Genomic DNA, 19,855 nt, shown 5'->3' with positions numbered 1-19,855 from the left:
CCTATAAAGTCTTTAATGGTCCAGGACCTTCCTACCTGTGATATTGCTTCACTTTATACGCCATAGTGCTTCAGGCAGTAGAAGCATCCGAGGTGGTTTCCCCACAGTATAAAAAAAGAGATATTGGCTGGTTGGGTATACTCCCAATATTGGGACCCTTTTGGTCCATAAAGCCCAATTCTGTTGTCCTTCTAGGTATGCCAAGAAGCCATTAAAGGAAAGCTGACACTGACCAACTGATAACAGCGAGGGGTTGACAGTCCTGATCTGGTATATTTGCATGCTGCCAATAGCTTTGTATCGTTGCAGACTTCTGTTTGGCCTCTCTCATTAGTTTTGCCTCGAATTACTAATTAACGTCAACCGTGTCCGGCATTTCAAGCAGGCACTTTTGTAGATTGAATTGAAATAATAGTGTTAATGTCAATACATAGACTGGCCACAACTTGGGAGTGCTGGGAGATGCATCTTTCTCCTCGCCTGCTTGAACGCATCCACTGACTAGGGACTGAGGAGCAGGGTCCTCTCCAGGACGTAGCAGGGAAAGACTGGCCGGCAGGGTACAAAATGGGGTTCCGCACATGGGACGTGCCATGCGAGGGACACGGGCCTCGTGGCTGGCGAGAAACAGAGGTGCCAGCCAGGAGGCTTTTTGGCATCTGGGACCGGGAAAAGTTGGGAGAGGCTGTGAGGGGCTGTGGGTGTATGAGGCCAGGGGAGTGAGAAGCGGGATGTAGGGCTGGGGGCTGAGAAGGGGTGTATGGGGCTGAGGGTTGTGAGAAGGGGGCCGAGGGGATTTGGGCCTGGGGGGTGAGAAAGGGTTGGGGGTGAGGAGGGCTGAGGGGTGCGTGGGGCTAGGGGGTGAGGAAGGATTGGGGGTGAGAGAAGGGGGCTGAGGGGTGTGTGACTGAGGGGCTATGAGGGGTATGTGGGGTTTGGGGCCGCAGACCCCTGAAGGACGGGGTGGGGGTGCGGCAAGGAGGCGGCGGCTGGTGCCCGGTACGAACGGGCTGACGGGCGGGCGCGCGGGGCATGCCGGGAGCCAAGGCGAGGCGCGATGCACGCCGGGACGCGGGCCCGAGCTTTAGCCTCCCAAGATGGTGCCGGGCCGGCTGTCCCCTCCCTCCGCCCCGCACATGCGCAGTGCGCGCGGCGGGCCGAGCTGCTCCCTCCCTCCCCGCCGGCGGCCGGGGCGCCACTGACAGACCGCGGAGCCGACGACAGCGGGTCCGAGCTGCCGAGCGGCCCCGCCCTCCTCCTCCTCCTTCTCCCCCCCGCGCCCCTTCTCTGCCCCGCGCCAGTGGATGGGATTGGGAGCGCCTAGCCCCGGCCCCTCGGAGCGCGGCCAAGCGGCGGCGGCTGCGGCTCGGGTAAGGCCTCACTCTCCATAGCGGCTCCCTTCCCCCCCACCCCCGTCCATCCCCCCCCCTCCCCACGGCGCCCGCCCTCCCTCCCTCCTTCTCTCCGGCTCGCTCGCAAAATGGCCGCCGCGCCCGTTGGCGGTGAGGAGGGAAGGAGGGAGGGAGGCAGCCGGGCGGGCCCGAGCAGCCCGCGGCCTGCGCCCAACCGGGCCTGGCCACCCCGCGGGACGGCGAGGGAGCGGGGGGGGGCTGCGCGGCCCTGCCCTGCCCTGCCCTACCCTAGGCCTCCCCTCCACCTCATGACTTGGCAGGACCCGGGCCCGGCTCTGTAGCCCCATCCCGCTCCGGGGAGACGTCCCCGCCAGCCCTTCAGGAGCCGCCAGCAGAAGGGCGAGGTCTCCCCTTGGCTCCCAGCACTGGCCGGGGGTGACCCCTAGCCTGCGGAGGGACCCTGCAGTTGGGGGTGGGGGGTGGGGTGGTGGTGGTGGTGGTGGGGTTGTTTTAGGATGGAGGTCACATTGTCGGGTGGTGAGAGCCCTGCCTTCCTCCCCCAGACCACCCCAAACTTTGCATGGTGCTCGCGGGCGCGGTGGGCTTTGTACCCCGGGGGTGGACGGCCTTGGATACCTTCCCCCCCACCCCACCCCACCCCACCTCCTTTTGCCACAGTAGCATGGGTGAAAATTTCTCCGCAGCAGGGGCTTGGTCGGTCCATTCATCACGAATTACCGAATGGGGGGGAGGGGGGGATCGGTATTCAGAGCCGCACGGAAAGCTTTCGTTCAATGCTGGTTTCCTGCAAAAAAACAAACAAACAAACAAAAAACACTGAAAAAGTGATAATGTTTTAGGTGGATTAACTGGATTTTGTCATCTCTTGCATGTGTGTGGGATTTTTTTGTTTGGGGGGGGTGCTTTTTAGGTTTCATAACCCAACGGCAAAATGATATTTGTAAAGGTTATTCTTCGTGAGGTGGTGGTGGTGGGGGGGGCAAATGCTGTGAGTGGTGATTTATCATTTTGGACGCAGATGATTGTGCAGTATTAAGCAGGCTTTTGTAGAGGGAGGGTCTCCTGCCAAAATCTCCTTCGCCTTTTCAGTGGGGAAAATAGGGACACTTATGTGGAGGGGATAAACAAAGAAAATACCTTTTTTTTTCCCTGACAAAAGGCCATGTTGCAAATCCGTAGTTTTTAGGGCTTTTGTTTCTGTGTGCGTGTGTATGTGTGAGTGTGGTTTTTTTTTTTTTTTGGTTTTTTTTTTCCTTCTGATTTGGCCATGTTTATGGATGCTGTGTGCAGCCATTGAGCAAAGAAGAGACTGGGTGGAGTAAGGAGGCAGAAGCTGCGAAATGGCTAGATTACCCTTTCATAGCATTTTTTTTTCTTTGCTTGCATTTTGCTGGGGTGGGGGAATACTAATTGCTGTAACAATGAAGTCTCTTCTTTAGGGAAGAGTCTAGTGGTGCAGGAGCCTTCTGAAATGAAACAGATCTAGTATTCTGTTTTCTGGCTTTTTTTTTTTTTTATCCTGCAGGGTGGATCTTGGTTTGTCTGGCAGTAAAAAAAAAAAAAGTGACCAGTCACTGTTGTAAAGCAAGGATTTTTGTCTAATTCTCCTTTTCACGTATTGACTTGGATTTTTCACTTGTTGATGTTATTTTATTGAAATAAGTATAAATTAAGGATTATGACCATGTGTAAGGGAGGCTATTTACATAGGTGAACCGAAATAACGCCTGGTGAATCCATGGATTGGAGCTTGGTGCTCTATTTGTTCCTTCACATAACTTGGAGGTGAGGCTGGTTTCTAGCAGCACACCAAATAAAAGGACACATCCCTGCACTCGCTAGTGCCCCCAGCAGGGTAACTTTATAAGGTGTACAGACTTGAAGGTGGGTTGTGCAGTTGTATAGTGGCATGTTGGGATTTTTATGGTACAGCCTTATCAAATCACAGTAACCAAGCAAGTCATCTGTGGTAATACTGGTGGGGTGGTAATACTGGTCCTCAGATTTAAAAGATGTGTAGAAAAAGGCATTGGAACAAAGGGCTAGGGGAATACAATAGGATCATTAAACATAGGAAGGTCATCTTATCATCATCATCATCATCATCAGGAATGACTTCTTTTTCCTAATGTGGTGAGCGCTGTTCCCACCTGACTCGAGTCCTGGAGAAAACACCACATTGTTCTGATGAGCTGTCTGAACCATTTTTGTTTTGTGCTTTTCTTGGTTCTCTTTCAGTGTTTTGTGTTTAGTCTGTGGTATCAGGTAAACTAGACTTACTTGCTTCCATTTTACTGCAACTAACTGGAAAATGTCAATTTTATTTAAAGGTCAAGTTGGTCTACTAGGGAAGTAGGATCAGGAAGGGTTTGTGTTCATTAAAGATGTCTCTTCTCTAAGATGTCTCCAAGATAAGTATTTTATTGGGTGACTACTACTTATTTCCTTGTAATTTTGGTTGATTTGTTGTCCTTGGAAATATGGAAGATTCATCTCTGTCTTTTTGTGTAATGCCTTTTGTACAGGAGTAACCCGTTAATTTTCCATGCTATGAAGAAAATAGGAGATATCACTTACCTTTTATAAGCTTCATGCAAGGTCTCTCCTGCCAGTGTATTTAGCATTTCTTCCTACACTGCTTCCTGTGCTCCACCCAGCCTTGAATGTTCAGTTTGTCTCCTTTGTCTGCTCTCAACTTAGTCTTCTTACATGGCACCCGTTACATGTGGAATGGGCAGTAAGTCAGCATTTATGACCATCTTCCTCTTTCAAATGTACTCACTTCTTAAGGCCTATATATGAAACTTGTATCTCAGCTGGTACTGATTCTACCTTTTTTGGGGTCTATACCCATTCTTCAGTAGGTATTCTTACTATTGAAAAATGCCATGTATCTGGTTCTAAAATGCATTGTGTATGTGAATGGCAAAGAAAATCCGTTAGGTTGAAGCGCTCTGAATTTCCAAATTATGGACAAAGCTGGTGTTTTCTGAACAGTTATGGTTGCAATGCTGCCACTTAATTTAGCTTTCTTATAATTTTAGCTTGGAAAGCTGGTTAGACCTGAATGCAGAAGAGGGCATTTCTTTGAAAGCAGATGAATCTTCTGTGGTGTTTTCATCAGGAAACACGAACCTATCCTTACCTGAAAGTTTAACTTCTGTACTTTAACAGCTCTGTATTGTCCTTGCATAGTTTTGCTCCCATTCCTCAAAATAGATGCCTTTTCTTGGGTTGAAGATCAGAACATACATATGTTTTTGCAGGTGACAAGAGATCTCTTTCAAGGCCTGTTTGTTGGAACTCTGTTCTCAGGTTCTGATGGAAAAAGTAGGATGACAAACAAAGTACTGCTATTAAGCTAACTTTGATATGTCAGCTGGTTCCCCCAAAATGTCTTTCTCATTAAGCATTACTGATGATAGCAGGGCTTTTGAAAATTATTCAGCTGAGCAAGTCTTCTTGAGACACAGAATTTCTTATTTTATTTTTTTAATAGTAAAGGCCACTGTCTCCAGTGGGGGTGTGGTTTGCAGCTGAATTCTTTGGGTATTATGATGATGGTATTTACTAATGTTGCCTTGTGTCCTTTGGTCTGCCCAACAGTCATGCAGATGTTCACATCATGAATAATATTCTTACTTGAAGAATCATGGCAGTGAAACTGAAAGAACCAAAAAACCCACAGTATTGGAACACTTAATTCTGGACTGAGCAGGGATAGTTTTAAAGGCAAAAGTACTTGAACCAGCAAAACTTCCTATAGAACCCTACATGAAAAGTATTCCCATAACCAGAGGGAGGGTGCATATGATCATCTTCTAGCTTGAAGCTTGTGGCATAATTGGGGGTAACATCCTCACCTGTGGTGGTTGATCTGTGTTATCCACTAAACCACAGTGTCTCAGATGAGATTAGAACAGAGATTGGGTTCAAAGTCCGCTGTACAGCGTTTTAAAGGTTTTCTCACTGATAAAGTGCCCCAAGGCCTAGTAATGAGCAGTGTACAGTGCCAAGAGTTTTTGGAAACCATGCTTTTCAGGTGGGTTCAGTAAGCACAAATGCCTCCTAGACTAATCATTTTGTTTGGGCAAGTTCTATATATTGGGTGTGGAAAGCAAAGCTGGATTTTCTAGGTTTTTAATCTGGCACTTTATTTTCTGTAGTCTGGACAGCAGTGTACCTCCTTGTATTAAGGGCTTAACAGCAGATGGATGTTGAGGTGAGGTTCTGCAGGAGTAATAACTGACTATTGTTGCTTCTGACTTAAACTGGTGAACTGTCATCCTCGGTATTTTTTTTAACATATTTAATGAGATTTGGAAGGTATTGGAGGTAAAAGCTTTGTTTTTAAACAGCTTTTAGCTAACTGTTGTGGCACTGTCCCACTGCTTATAAATCCAAAGTGCTCAAAGGCAAAGAAATTAATATTAAAGATATAATAAATCTTACAGTGGTAGTGATATGCTTTCTTCAGATTAAATATGCTCACTATACTCTGAAGTAACCTTAGCTCTGACCTAAGTGAAAATGCCGTTTCATCAGTATTCTCAAGGATAAGCATACAATTTTTTTGAAAGCTGATGGCATATGCTCACATTAATGTCACCTTAAGCTGTATCAAATACAGTGCTACTAGTCATGTTATCCTTTCAGTTGAACAACCCTTAAATGCATGTCAGCTGACCAAATCAGTAGTTGTTTTGACCAATTTCTGTTGTGAAATATATTTTCTAGATACTTTAATCTTGGCCTATAAATAATCAAAGACATCCATAAATATCCCCAACAATTTATGGTTTGGTTAAGAGTAACTACTGCAATATGTGTGTTGTGTTGTAAAACTGTTACGGGAAAGATTCCTTTATTGCTTCTTTGCATTTATATCCTTGGAGTTTCTGTCTGTTTGTCTAGCTCATATTGCTAATGAGTTACCACCACAATTTTTTTTCTTGGTTGGTGGAATTAAGTTGTGAGCTAATGCTAACCAGTAGCTAACTGACATAGAGATCTGGAGTGAATATACCCAATTATTCGTCTTCGAGTCTGAGGCTTCCAGTTGATGTTTGCAAACAGCAGTGTCAATACTTAGAAGTGATTTTCCTCCTCTCCTGTGATTTACTGGTTTGTGCCTGATTAGATTTGGGACACCCTTTCAAGAAAAAAGTGTTGTAGGAAGGAGTGTTGGGGACTCGGTTGAACATTTTCTTTGGAGTTGTGTGCTGTCTGTGATGTAAATCAAAGGGCTTTGTGACTTTTTTTGAGACTTTTTCATGCTGCAGATATTTGTGAGAGAGAAGAGATTAATTCCTAGGGTGCTGGCCAAACCTGAATTAACTCGGTTTAACTAGTAAGTTATTCTCGACTCTCCTAATGTTCATGTTGCCTTAGAATAGCTGTTTTTCTGCTCAGTAGGTGGTTTAATTTTAGGTATTAAATGAAACTTTCTAGTAGTGTAGTCTATTTGCTAGGAACTGGAACCGGTTTAAATTTTTATATCTCTTTATCCACTGGTATACAACTTTGCTTGTTATAGAAACAGAGTGGTGTCTGAATGTTGGTTGGTTGCCGTATTTGTTGCAGTCCTTGGTCTTCATATCCTTTAGATGGAAGAAGGATCCCTAGAGTATTATAGTGATGGCTAACACTATTCCCTACAAAATTTGTACTCTTCTCTCTGATGACTAACATTTCTCTAATTAGTAAAAGGTGGATGTAGGCACCTTGCCCCTATGAGGAAGATGTGTGTCTGATTGTAGCCCTTATGTCAGCTTCTTTTGTTACCCTTGCCTTTAGTAATGCTAAAATTGACGGCTGTGTTGGAAGCTTTTGGAGGGGTAAGAAGCAGTATCATCTAATTGTAGCTGTGGGGGTTGGGAACAGGAAATGTTTTTCCCCTTCTCTAGGGAAAAATACAGCCCTGTGAAGTATCATTTAGGTTCTTTTGTTTTGATTTGTTTTTTTCCCTGTGTCTTCTAAAGCATTATCATAGACACCCAAATTGACACTTGGCTGTGCTAGACATACTGCGAGTCTCAATGGCAAGGATTATTTGGTATTTAAGTGATTTTAAAAACAACTCAAGAAAAACATTGAACTTTAGTGTACAAGGTTGTAACTTGATAATCTTGGTTTTGTAACCGAGCAGGCAGTTTAAAGACCCAGATGCAATATTTCACTCTGGGTATGCTCCTGAAAACTGACTTAACGTTTCAGGTTTACAACTCTTAATTGCTTCAGATAGCCTCAGAGAGAAATGTTCCTTGGTATTCTCAACTTTGTAAAGAAAATTAGTATGTTGAAGACAAATGTCAAAACAGAGATTTATTATTTGGAAGTCTTTTCACTGTTTTTGTTGTTTGATCAATTAGAAGAGACTTCTTGCATAAAATCATTCCAACTCTATAAAATATGGCTGTTCAGGACACTACTTAAATCTTGAGAGAAGTAACCTCACTGAAGGAGATGGGGCCCCTTCCATTTGATCAGAGAAGGATCACCTATTCTGGAAGAACTTGACTGAAAGAATGTAGTCATGAAGCACCACAAGAGAGGTTTTTTGTTTTTTTTTTTTTAATATTAAAATGGCTTTTATTGACTTTTGTATTTAAAAATGTATATTTTATTTTCATGTTTTAAAAGTGCTCTTTAGTTTGGAGAGTAATGCTTGAGGATGAATAGGGCTGGTGAACTAACTTCAGCCAGTTTGTTGGACTTTTTAGGGCCAGTAAAGAGGCACAAGCCCAGAGTTAAATAATTCAGTTTTTTAAAAAAAATGGCTTAAACTGCTTAAATGTTCTGATAAATTTTATATTTGCCAGGTTTTTTTCCCCTCCTTTTTTCAGAAAATTGAAAAGGCTCTATTTTAATCTGAATTTATAAGGGAAAGTATCTTGTTTACCAGTTCAGGTTAGCTGGAATAGGGTAAAATGGGATTAAGTTTTCAGGTTTTTAGTCTTTAAAATACGTGTAGCTCTAAAAACATTTTCTGGAAATTGGAATGCATAATAGAACGTGTTTAGAAGAAAATTACACCATTTAAATTAGTCTAGTTTCAGTGGGGTGACCTTTTTTTCTTGCATGTACTTCAGAAATTGTGGGGAAGTATCTGACTGTCTGAAGTGACCACTTTCTTTAACATGGTATGGAATAAAATAAGGATCTGTAATATACCAGCAATGCAGCTCCATACAACAAGAGTCTAGTCATTATAGTGGATGCTATCAATTCATGGGCATCTACTCATACAATCCTTCTTCCAGATCTTGTTGTTTAACTTCAGTTCTTAAAAAGTGACTTGCATTCCTTACTGAATTGGAAAAGCTGCACAAAGGGAAGAAACTAACTAGACAAATGGAGCTATCAAATGTATTGAGTAAACCAATAGGAAAAAAATTGGAGAATTCTTCCAGTTAAAAGCAACCTTTGTACATTAACAATGGAAGGTAAGCTTGCAGAAAAGTGACTGTCAAGTTGTGTCCTATAAATATTTACCTCTGTCTTGTTCTTAAAAAACCTATACAGTTCAGATTTAAGCTTAAAACCCAAGCTTAAGTAACTTCAATTGATGTAACTTTGATTCTGCAGTGTACAGCTATTATCCATATTATGCTCAGTGTTACACAGATGCAAAACTAGACCTATTTTCTGAAAAGTCCTTGATAGGATGGGTGTAAAGACATTTCCATCTGTTACTAGTTGCTAAGAATTGCTCAGTTTACAGGACAAATGCAGAGTGTTTTTTCTTATTATTAGTTACCTCATTTGGCACCGTTTGCAATAATTATTCCACACTTCACCTCTTTTGAATTATTTTATGGGTTGTCAGCTACTTAAACATTAAAACCCCTCTCATTCTGCTCCTCTAATGTTTGATAAAATGTGGGAAAATTGTGGCATGTCTGGTAACCAGTTGATTCCTTTGCGTTTGTGGTCTTCAGAAGTTAAAATAGGAATTGCTTCTTCAGTTTGTATTTGGAACAAGTTATACTTTTTCAAATGTTTTAATTCTTGTTTGTGGGGTTCTTGCATTTCACTGTTACTGTTTTATGAAAAACAGCAGGGAAATTTGTTGGTTTTATTGATGGGGAAACTTAGGGTAGAGAGAATTTATGAGCACCCAAAGAAAGGATATCTGAGAGTGTTGCATTATACAGAGTTAAGTGACAGAGGGCGGCTTACCCTTCTTTGCAACCAGTAAGCTTCCCTTTCCACACATTGGTCATTTCATATTAAAGCCTGATAAAGATACTGATCCTTTACTGGAATTTTGTTCAAATCCGATGAATGGGTTGCTTTCCCCTGTGGTGCTTCCTTGGCACCTGCTTGATGATGATTGGGACTCGTGCATTTCAAAATCTGAGCCCCTGAGTTGGTGCCTGCCAATAATGGGAAAAGCCATTAAGATTTGTTTTTTGGCTTATAAAAGACTTTTAATGCATTAAGGCCAAATCTGAGTCATTTGCAGTGGGATACTTTCCCCCAGGATGGTCTAAAAATGTACTTAAGTGCACTTTGGCCGTGTGTTAAGAGCTGTACAGTACGTTTCCTATTTATTATTATTATTATTATTATTATTATTTCATATATAAAATAAAAATGCATATAGTTAAAATCACCTTAGCTGAACTAACACAGGTTCACTTTATGCCCATACAGCACCTTTTCTGTTCTAACAAGTGTGCGTGTGTCAGCACTTACTGTTTGTAGATGTGTATTTTTGGGAAAATCTAGGCAGTCCATGCAAGAGAAGGCTACCCAGGAGGATGCTCACTCAACTGCATCACCAATATGCAGGGACATCCCTACATAAAGGGGAAAGAGGTAGCAGAACAGTCAGCCAGATTAAATGTGGATGCTCATAAAGTCTTGTTCATCTTGTAGAACAGTACACTGAACTGGCTGTAGGAAGGTAGTTGCATAATGTAAATGAAATACTTAACTGATGTAGACAGTAACAGCTTCTATCCATCCATTGTATAGACAGATGTGAACCAAAAATAAAATAAGCTGCTAATAGTTTGTTTGGTCATTCTTCTTCGATCTCTGTGCACATCTTGCTTGTGTTTCCCTTTTCTCCCTGCCAAACTCTGTTTTGTATTTCATTTCCCCTTCATTGGAGTTCCTGGGCTGCTTCCTTTTGGAGGGGGCAGAAGCGATATGTATAGCTTCAACAGTAATGAATTAACACTTGGTACAGGGGTACTGAAAATGTGATCATTCAGTAGTGTAAGATGAGGGATAAATAAGGGATGGTTTTCTGTATAGTTTCTCATCTGGCATGGCAAGCACTAGAAAAATTCAGTAGGCAGCCTGTGTGTAACATATTATGGGGTCAAATCCTATAGGTCTTACTTGGGGGTCCCTTTGAAATTAATGCGTATTTTGAACAAGGTATGCTATGATTGTTGTGAATTTATCCTACATGGGTAGAAACTAGTAAGAGTGATACTATGGCATTGGATTAAGATTTGATACTTCAGAGATTGCTGGAGAAGATTAACGCAGTGGTGGAACATGTTTGGATATTGAAGGGGCCAGAATTATCTGTGGTACCAATGCAGTAACTATTAGCAGTGTGAAGTGAGCTAAGGATTAAGTTAATACACTGTAGAAACAAGTCTGAGGGCATTTGGATTGAAAGCACCTGTTTTCAGCTGCTCCACCGTAAATAGGGGGTGTTGTTTTTTGGGAATTTCTCACTTCCTTAGAAACTATACTTTTTGGCTTTCTTTTCATAGTCTTAATATACTCACTCAGTGTAATGCAAGAGATGGCTGACTTCAACCAGCTTTCAGTAAACAATAAACCTGTAGTGGAAACTTGGTTTTAACTTGAAAAGCAGTGGAGTAAAAGTTCAGTTTTGGCATCTCAAATGTGCTGGATACTTTGAAGGATAACGTGTAGTGGCTCCGGCTTCAGACAGTTTGGAGACAAAATGTAAAGCATGAGTGGATAACTTTATGAATAGGAAATGAGCTGGTGTCATAGGAACGCCTAATTCTGAGCAGCTTATTTGCTTTGATATGTCATTACTTCAAGTAGGTGAATAGGTGTATCCTCTCACCTGACTTCCTGCAGAAACAGGACAGACTCATTTGGGTCCTTAACAACACTTAGACTGCTGTACCTTTGTGCAGGCATGTATGGAAATCAGTAGTCTAGCAGTCTTTGAATGATGTATGAAATCCCTCATGAATGTAAGGGGTGAGGCATTCTCGTTTGCTGTGTGAAGTCTGTATCTCCAGGTTGGTAGAAATATGTGAATTAATGTATTTCAGTATTGGATAGGGAAAGAGAAATCCATTCCGTCATTGAACTTGTAGGAGTGAAAATGAAATTGTTTGGCTACCGTACCCTGGTATAGAACTTGCTGGATTCTTTCTTGGTTAATTTTCAGAAGCTGGTCTTCCTAGAGGCCGGTTATCCTCTTGGGTTTTGCAGGTGTTTCTGATTGGCCAACAGAAATGTTCAGTTTCAAACATGCATGCCCTATTCAATTCTCTACAAAGGTGCAGATACTTTACCAATTTCACCTAATGCTCTTGATCATGAGAAAGATGGGAGACGGCCCTTAAATTCAGGGGTGATTCAGATACCAAGCAAATTTGGGAGTATGGTCCTGGGCAGCACTTGAGAGAGAACTTCCTCAGTCCCACATTAGTCCCATCACAATAAAATGTATGCCTGATTGAAGAGAATCTGCAGGATTGCTTAAAGTGGTCTCATCCAGAATCAAAAATTCTACCTGTTTTAACTTTGCTACATGTCCATGGCCCGTCAACAAATAAATAGTACCTCAAACATGTAACAGCCAAAACCCATGTAAAAAGGCATCTGTATGCTAATGGGTGCTTAACTAAATTTGGACTCCATCTTCATTAACTTTTGGGTTGCTTCCTTCCCTCAAGTACATGAGTTTTGGGCTGTCAAGCTGATCCCTTTTTAGTGAGTCTTCCACTGTCCCCTCCCCTTAGTAAATGCGTGCTGACTCTTGTATTTTCCTGTTCCACTACTTTTTGCAAGGCTCCAGGAAACATGAAAATCCTTTTTCCTCCCATCTCCTAGGAAAAGAGCAAGAGGTGCATTTGCTGTTTTGCTTTCTTTTTCTCCCCTGCAGGGACAGATCCATCTGTGTTCCAGCCAGCATTGGCCCAATTGCCTCTTCTCTGAGCTTGTATAGGGGAAAATATCTCTTGTCCCTTGACTGTGTCGTTGCTTTATATTGTACTTTATTGTGCTTGCTGCTCAAGCCTCACAAGTGAAACTGGATTATCTTGTTGATCTTCTGGAAGAAATATCTAGATGCAGACTATTTAAAATCTAAAATGTGAAGTCTGGTAACATGAAGAGTAGATGGGTGAGATGAGATGGCATCTCATTTTGAGGAGATCATGCTTTTCAGGGCAGTAAGCAAGATGATTCCTAAAGTAGGGGCTGCCTGCTTATCTGCACTCAAGTTTCAACACTATCCTGGGAAGTCTTTCAGTTAAGCTGCTGTAGGAGGGTTTATAAAAGCTATTTTTGAACATGTTCCTGTGGGAGATCTTACTCCAGAGGAGTGAGTGTTATTCAGATTCAAGGCCAGGCTTCATAGGGAGGTAGGGAATTGAAAGCAGGTCTGTCTGTCTATTTTGTTTTCCACTCCTGTCTTTTTTTTCAGAAATGGATGAAGGCTCTTTACCTTCGTCTTGCATCTGTTCTTTTGTTGGTATGATGTGTTAATCAATGGGAGTTGATTCAATTTGATATCTGGAAGTGCAAATCTGTTCTTAAAGAAGTTTGTCTGTTTACTTCTTCAAAGATTTATCATGTTAAATTGGCTGCATGGTGTTGTGAGTAAGGACAGTAGGAGAAGTCTCTTCTTGATTTAGCCTAGGAGAAAGGAGATAACTGAATTTTCTATATTATTTCTTTTTGTTCTTAAATAAGAGACCTGTTTGATCCATTACATTGTTTAGCATGTCCTGCGTTTGAGAGTTAACATTTCCTAGGGAAACTTGTTTTTAAGGTTTTCCAGGTAACGTCAAAACCAGAAAACAAGGAAAACCCATCTTGATATTAACTCCTTGACTTCAAAACGTGAAGCAAAAGCTATTCAGACACTTCAAAAAACAAGGATTGGTTTAATCTCAAAATAGATGGGACATTATTTGGCCAAAGAACATAAATTCTTGTTCTTAAGGTACTGTCCATTAAAGTAGTTGCCTCTAAATTTATGCGTAATGACCAGGTAGACCTGAAGATATACAGCTTATGCAGTATATAGAGAAGTGGCAATGTTCCCTGCTTTTCATTGATGTGGATTATTTTTTAATGGACCAAAATTGCTTTTCCTCTTCTATAAACTGGATTCAAACAGTTACATTGATACAAGTGATTTCATTAAAAAAAACACACAACCCCCCCAAAACAAACAAACAAACAAAAAACAACCCAACCCAACCCAACCAAACAACAAAAAACTGACTCTAGGTTTGGTGCTCACAACACTTGAGTCCAAACTTAAGAAATCTATGGTCTTACGAAGAGCTTAATGTATAGCTCGACATGGTGTGCCAGTATTTCATATGGTACATTAACACTTCATATGTACATTTCCAAACTTAATTTTTGGGGTGTTTGTATCTGTCTTCTAAGATGTCAAGTTTAAAGGGGCCTCAGACTGTGGGATTTTTGCCCATTTGTGTTCACTAATACTGCCAGATGGCTGCTAGGCTTATGTTATGACTCTTGAATTAATTTTGGTTTAAACAAATGACACCTTTTGTTTAGTCTTTATGGCAGTAAAAATTATTTTTCTCTTGATTCAAAATTCCACACCTAATTTAACAGGGTTTAATACTGCTACGTTATAAACCGTCTGTAATTTTTCCATTTGAACAAAAGCAAGAAAAAAAGCTTTTGAATTAGCAACTTCTTCCCTGGAAGATGCAATGGGAAAAGATAAATTTTGGGTAGCCCGTGAATTAGAAATTCTGGGTTTTATTCCTGGTATTGCCACTGACTTGCTGGCGTATTCTGTCTCGGTTGAGCCAATTAGTAATGGGAGATAGATATAGATAATTTCAACAACAACATAAAGAGAAATATGTATCTATATATATATTTCTCTTTATGTTGTTGTTGAGAGAGATTCTCTTTGTTGTTGTTGAGAGCTCACTTTCTGACAAACTGGGCTGAAGATATTGTGCAAAGCCAACCTTAGTCATCTCTAAGAAAATGCCAAACTCGTTTGTGAAATGCCAAAGGAAACCTCACTTGCTGGACCAGTTTTAGTGCTTGGGAGTGCTGATGAAGGTTGAGCATCTCAGCCACACACTTGTCCTCTTGATTTATTTGTTTAAATACTATATCATTTGTAGTCTTGGTTAGCTTGTGTGCAGCTCTGATGACAATTCAGACAGCGGTGGTGTGCCAATGCACAGATATCTATATAGTTTAGAAAATTCTGAGCAGCTTTTTTGATCCTGCTTGCATTAGTGGTAAGGAAAGAACTGTGGATGTTTTAACATCTTTGGGGTACAGGCAGTTCTTGGACTTCCGACACACTTGGTTCCTGAAAACTGCGTCTTAAGTTGAAACGTTGCAACTCGGAACCAATTTTCTCATGAGAGAAAATGTTATAAATGGGGGATTTGTTCCTGACCCAAGGCCTGATACCCAATTTTCACCAAAACCCCCCCAGAATTTTGTACTGAGTCAATTTTAGATGACTAATATAGCTACATTAATGTATTTATATTGTAAATAGCAATCGTATTGATTTGGAAGGACTTCTTTGAGGTGACTGCTGGACTTCTTGAAGGGTTCTTGGCTGGAGTCTTTTCAGGAGTCTTGACTGCAGGTTTTTCTGGAGTCTTGTCTGCTTTCTTAAAGTGTCCAAGAAAGTTTGGACAGGTGTTCTCCAGGGAGATGTGACGCCATCCCAGCAGACAAGTTCACTGTGTCACACATCAGATCAAGTGTTGTAAAGTCAAAACTGACATCAAAGTTGAAACGCTGTCAATTTATAAACTTTGTAAGTGTGAAATGTTGTAACTCTAAACGTTTTAAGTTGAGGACTGCCTGTATTCTCATGTATTGAGCCCTGAGATGTAGGGAAGTGAGGACTTGGCAAAAATAGATGTGAAGACAAATGATCTTGCTGGGGACATGTTGCCTACCTTATTTGTGTTTGTGTGTTGGGTTGGGAGATGGACATCCAAGGCAGATGGGAGGAGTTCATTGTCTTGTATGTGAATGGTACTGATCTGGAGCCAGCCATATTCCAGTCTGGATAAAAATGAAAAGTTTTTGTGGAATAAATAGAAACTGTGGCACAAGCAGAACCATTAGTGGCTGGTACTCTGTATTAGCATGTAAATAGCAGCTAATACTCCATGGAGAACTTTATACGTAATTCTGCTTACATATTGTGTGTGTGTATGAATATAACACAGATATATTCTTTCTTTGTAATGCAGAGCAGTAAATATTTTCATGAGGAGGGATTTTTTTTTTCTTTCAGAAAAGATCTGGTTGGTCTCTTGCAGTCTAATCCTCTGTTTTCCGCCATTTGATTCACAGTGGAGTCGATATCTAAGCAAGATCGATTTCAGGTAACCAACTATAAAAAGTACTCTGAACTGACCAGAGTTTGATCAATGCTCAGTGAATTTTTATGAATCCTGTTCATGATCTTGGTAAAGAGAATAGAAATATGCTTTTTGGTTCACAGAAGGTGCTGGCAGCCAGCCCTTCTTAGCAAACTTGAAAAAAATATGGGAGCTGTGTTGGGATTTCCTCCAGTTTAGTGTCAAATTTGATAGAGCTGTCACTTGGGAGAAATGGTATCATGTTTTGGGTCTGAGCCCTTATGGGTATCAATACTTTCTTAAATCTCTAAAGCATAAATAGGAGGAAATAAATAACTGCCCTTCTAATGAGGAACATAACTTGTTACTGCTAAGTAAATCAAGCATTACTTTTTTTATTTTTTGCATGTGGTACATCTGCCGATGTGTAAATCAGCATTTGCTCTTTTTTCTTAGACAAACCTCAAAATCCAGCAACTAAGGTTACAGGTGTGAGGGGGTGGGTCTTCCAGGTGGTGGTGGGCCAGAAAACCCACCAGCTGCTTTTCAGTATGATTGAACATTGATCAAACTCTAGTCAGTTCAGAGTATTAGGGGTTTTTGGTGCCTTAATTGAAAAATAAGGATTGCTGGAACTTTTGGGAAAAGGCATTGGCAATGTAGTGCTATTTGGCAAAGATAAACCAAATAGAGACCCCAGTATCTTTTAAAATGTTCTTCATGTTTGCCAGTGATTGTTCTAAACTCAAGTGTTTTGTGGCCACTTTCCAGTATATTGGTAACTCCATTAAAATGAATGAAATTGTATATAGTACCAAGTAATAGGTGTAAATTCTGCAAGGTCAGCAGACTAAATACACGGCGCGGGGGGGCAACCTTTTTGGCAGGCATGCCACAGATTAGCCCTGCACTCTCCCCAAGTGCCACTCTGATCCCCTTCCTCTGCCTGATCTCCTGCTCTCCTTTTCTGTTCCCCCCGCCCCTGAACTGCCGCTCTGCCTCCTGCCTCATCTGCTGCTGTGCTGCCCTTCTCTTTCTCTTCCCTATCTGTTGCATGCCACATACAGAGGCTGCCAATGCCACTTGTGGCACTCGTGCTGCGGGTCTGCTACTCCTACAATATTAAGACAAAAGTACCTAAGCTCTTGGCTGGATTAAGTGGTGTGTGGTTTTTTTTTTGTTTTTTTCAAACTTGCTCTCACCCTGGACCAGTAATGAAACTCTTTCATGCAAGCAACCTATAACTTTACCCTAGACTTGCATCATGTCAGTACCGTCTCACTGCTAAACAGTGTAGGGCTAAGTCTCTCCATTGTGACTCCTTTTACTGACATCATTGACTAACTTGTGCCTGGGATGTTACTATATTTCTTGTGTAGCGTAATGTGTTGGGAATTCAGTTTCACAATTCAGACAGGTTTTGGCACATCTTACTTGGTATAACTTCAGTGCAGTAAAGGCCTTTAACTGCAGTATTAAGCCTCCTTACTCATTCAGATGAGTCAGATTAAGACTTCATCTATGATAGAAAGTAGCATATCTGTACAGCTATTGGCAGTAAGAATTCAGAGAGTCTGAATTGAAAAGCAGAAGAAGGAGAGCTAATGCCTGGTAGCATTATGAGCCTTTGTTACAAGCTTATTGTGAGCACACTGGGATTTTTTTTTTTTTTTAATTCGGGCATAAAGGTAGTTCCAGTTCTCCCTCTACTCATCTCCTGTGGGCTGATCCCCTGCCTACCCTACCCTCCGCCCCACACACAAGTGCTGATCACCTGTAGCTCACATAGTTTGGGGTAGGTGATCTGAAAATGAAGCCTTTGATTTTTATTATAGCTAACCTAGAAACTTCCACTTTTTCTGAGAGAAAATTAAAAACAGAAAAAGTGGGAACTTGGCCTGTTCTCTGCTGACCACACGAAATCAAGTCATGAAAGTTCAAAGTCTGTGTTAACTGCCATGTCATTAAAGCTAGTGGAAGGCTTCAAAAACCTGATTGAAGGGTTAGGGTTCTTAATTATGCCAGCATGGAGTAAAACTGTGCTGAAAAATCAGCATATACCTTTTTGGGGGAGGATATTTGCCACTTTAGCCAGAGGGCCTAGTTTTTAAGACCGTGTCTGTACTGTCTTAGTTCTGTAGCATTTTAATCCTGTTACATACAATCTGTTTGAAATGACTTGAATTTTTGTAGCTAGACTTAAATTAGTGCCCTTGTGCAGGTAAGACTAGATTGCTGTTTCTGTATACAGAGTTTAAGTTGTAGTTGTCTAGTTTAATGTAGTTTTTGGATACTCATGTGACAGTTATTGTGGCGGCATGGTGTGCTAAGGGAATGGGCTAAAGCTTTCAATAATTCTCCATGGCTGTGTGGTAGGAGGTAAAGCAGTATTGTCAGTGCCTCCAGAAATAGATTTTTGCATCATGTCTTTTATAGCATAAGTTGCAGCATTACACTGAAATATGCTCAATTAAAACAGGTAACTTCTCTCATAGCCATCAGTTTTCTTTTTGGGTTTTTATTAAAAGGCACTTTTTACTAGATTAGAAATAAATTGCTGTTTAAAACAGTGTATTTATTTGAGGATAGGTTCATTTTGTTTTCCATGTACATTTATTGGATAATATTGTCAAATTATTACTACAGAAAATAATGTGACAGTCTTCCTCTCCCTCCTATTAAGTTTTCTTTGGTAGCATTCGGAGACTAATGGCCTGTTAGGAACTTTGTCCTGAAACAGTGAATCAGCTTAGTGTGAACAGTATGACAGGAAAATGTACTTGTAGTTCTAGCTGTAGTATAAGTTCACCAAAATATTGGAGCATGACTTTTCAAAGAGTTGTTATTGCACAGCTATTAGCAAGACACCTGATGCAACTGGTTGGGACAGGGAGTGGCTTTTTACTGTCTGCTTAATATTAATTTGGAAGACCATTTGGCACATAGAATAAATAATTGGTATACTCAATTTTAAATGGGTTTACATCCTGTGATCTACATATAGGTTTTACTAGATGTAGTAAATATTGAACATTGTGTTCCTTCTCCATGTATGATTTAATATTATAGTAAGCAGTGTTAATATTTAACTGATAGCTGGCTGTGAGAATTGCAAGTGGAACAGGATATTTCTTGAGGTAATTTTGTGGGTATCTGTTAGTGACAAGTATTGCTGCTTTTAGTACAGGTATTGGGATTCCCCTCCTGAATTAGTAGGGTCTTGTTGTTTTATATTGTATTTAGAAAGACATTTGTAGTTTGTTTTTCAACTTGAATGGTATATTGGATAACTGAACACTTGTGTTCAAACCACAAGCAACAGAGAATAGTTTAGCTGTTTCACACCACCATTTGACTAGCAGTGCTGAAACCCGTGACAGCATTGCCCTCTACAGGGCACTTTTTTAGTGATTTGAGGGGATATTGGCATTTTTACTAACCAGATTCACCTCTAATTTCTATTGTGTACCCCATCTTCACTGTAGTACAAAACAACATCTTTTAGGAGCTGCATTGTCTCCCCAGGTAAGGCACCAGCACAAGATAGTGAAGGGACAAGTTAGAGCTGTCTCTTGCTTGAAGCATAAGAACATAACTGGCATTTTATTGGATCCACATCATAGATCCATCTTGCCCGGTATCCCTTGTCACCAAAGAGGAAGAGAGTGGATGCCGAAAAGGAAGAATGAACAGGTTATGACCAAGACATTTCCTTCACTCTTCTTGCACTTGCATTTTCCAGCATTTAAGGTCAGGAAGTTTTGATTCTTTAATTCCCATGGTCAATAGCTACTGATGCGCATCTCCTCCAAGAGTCTGGCCAATCTGTTTCTGAATCTGGCTGAATCTGTCAGCTTCCACTTCTTGTGGCACCGAATTCTGCACTTCAGTTGCATGCTGTGCGAA

General features: G+C 41.2%; 1 protein-coding gene across 3 annotated transcripts in view; it reads left to right on the top strand.

Moving 5' to 3' along the window:
* Window positions 1-1,089: 1,089 nt before the first annotated feature.
* The window catches only part of PAFAH1B1 (platelet activating factor acetylhydrolase 1b regulatory subunit 1), a 63,020-nt gene continuing 44,254 nt past the window's right edge, over window positions 1,090-19,855 (top strand). The window contains exons 1-2 of one of the 3 annotated variants that reach the window (XM_090026297.1): window positions 1,090-1,370; window positions 15,883-15,973. The gene's annotated coding sequence lies outside the window, so the exon portion shown is untranslated. Of the gene's footprint in view, window positions 1,371-1,459; window positions 1,503-15,882; window positions 15,974-19,855 lie in introns of those variants that run through there. The other 2 variants (XM_090026296.1, XM_090026298.1) reach the window with 2 other exon arrangements.

This window comes from Crocodylus siamensis, chromosome 13 (assembly GCF_052110815.1).
Source record: "Crocodylus siamensis isolate JL-2025a chromosome 13, ASM5211081v1, whole genome shotgun sequence".
NCBI lineage: Eukaryota > Metazoa > Chordata > Crocodylia > Crocodylidae > Crocodylus > Crocodylus siamensis.
The sequence above is the reverse complement of the archived record's forward strand: the minus strand, read 5'-3'. Positions and strand labels throughout refer to the sequence as shown.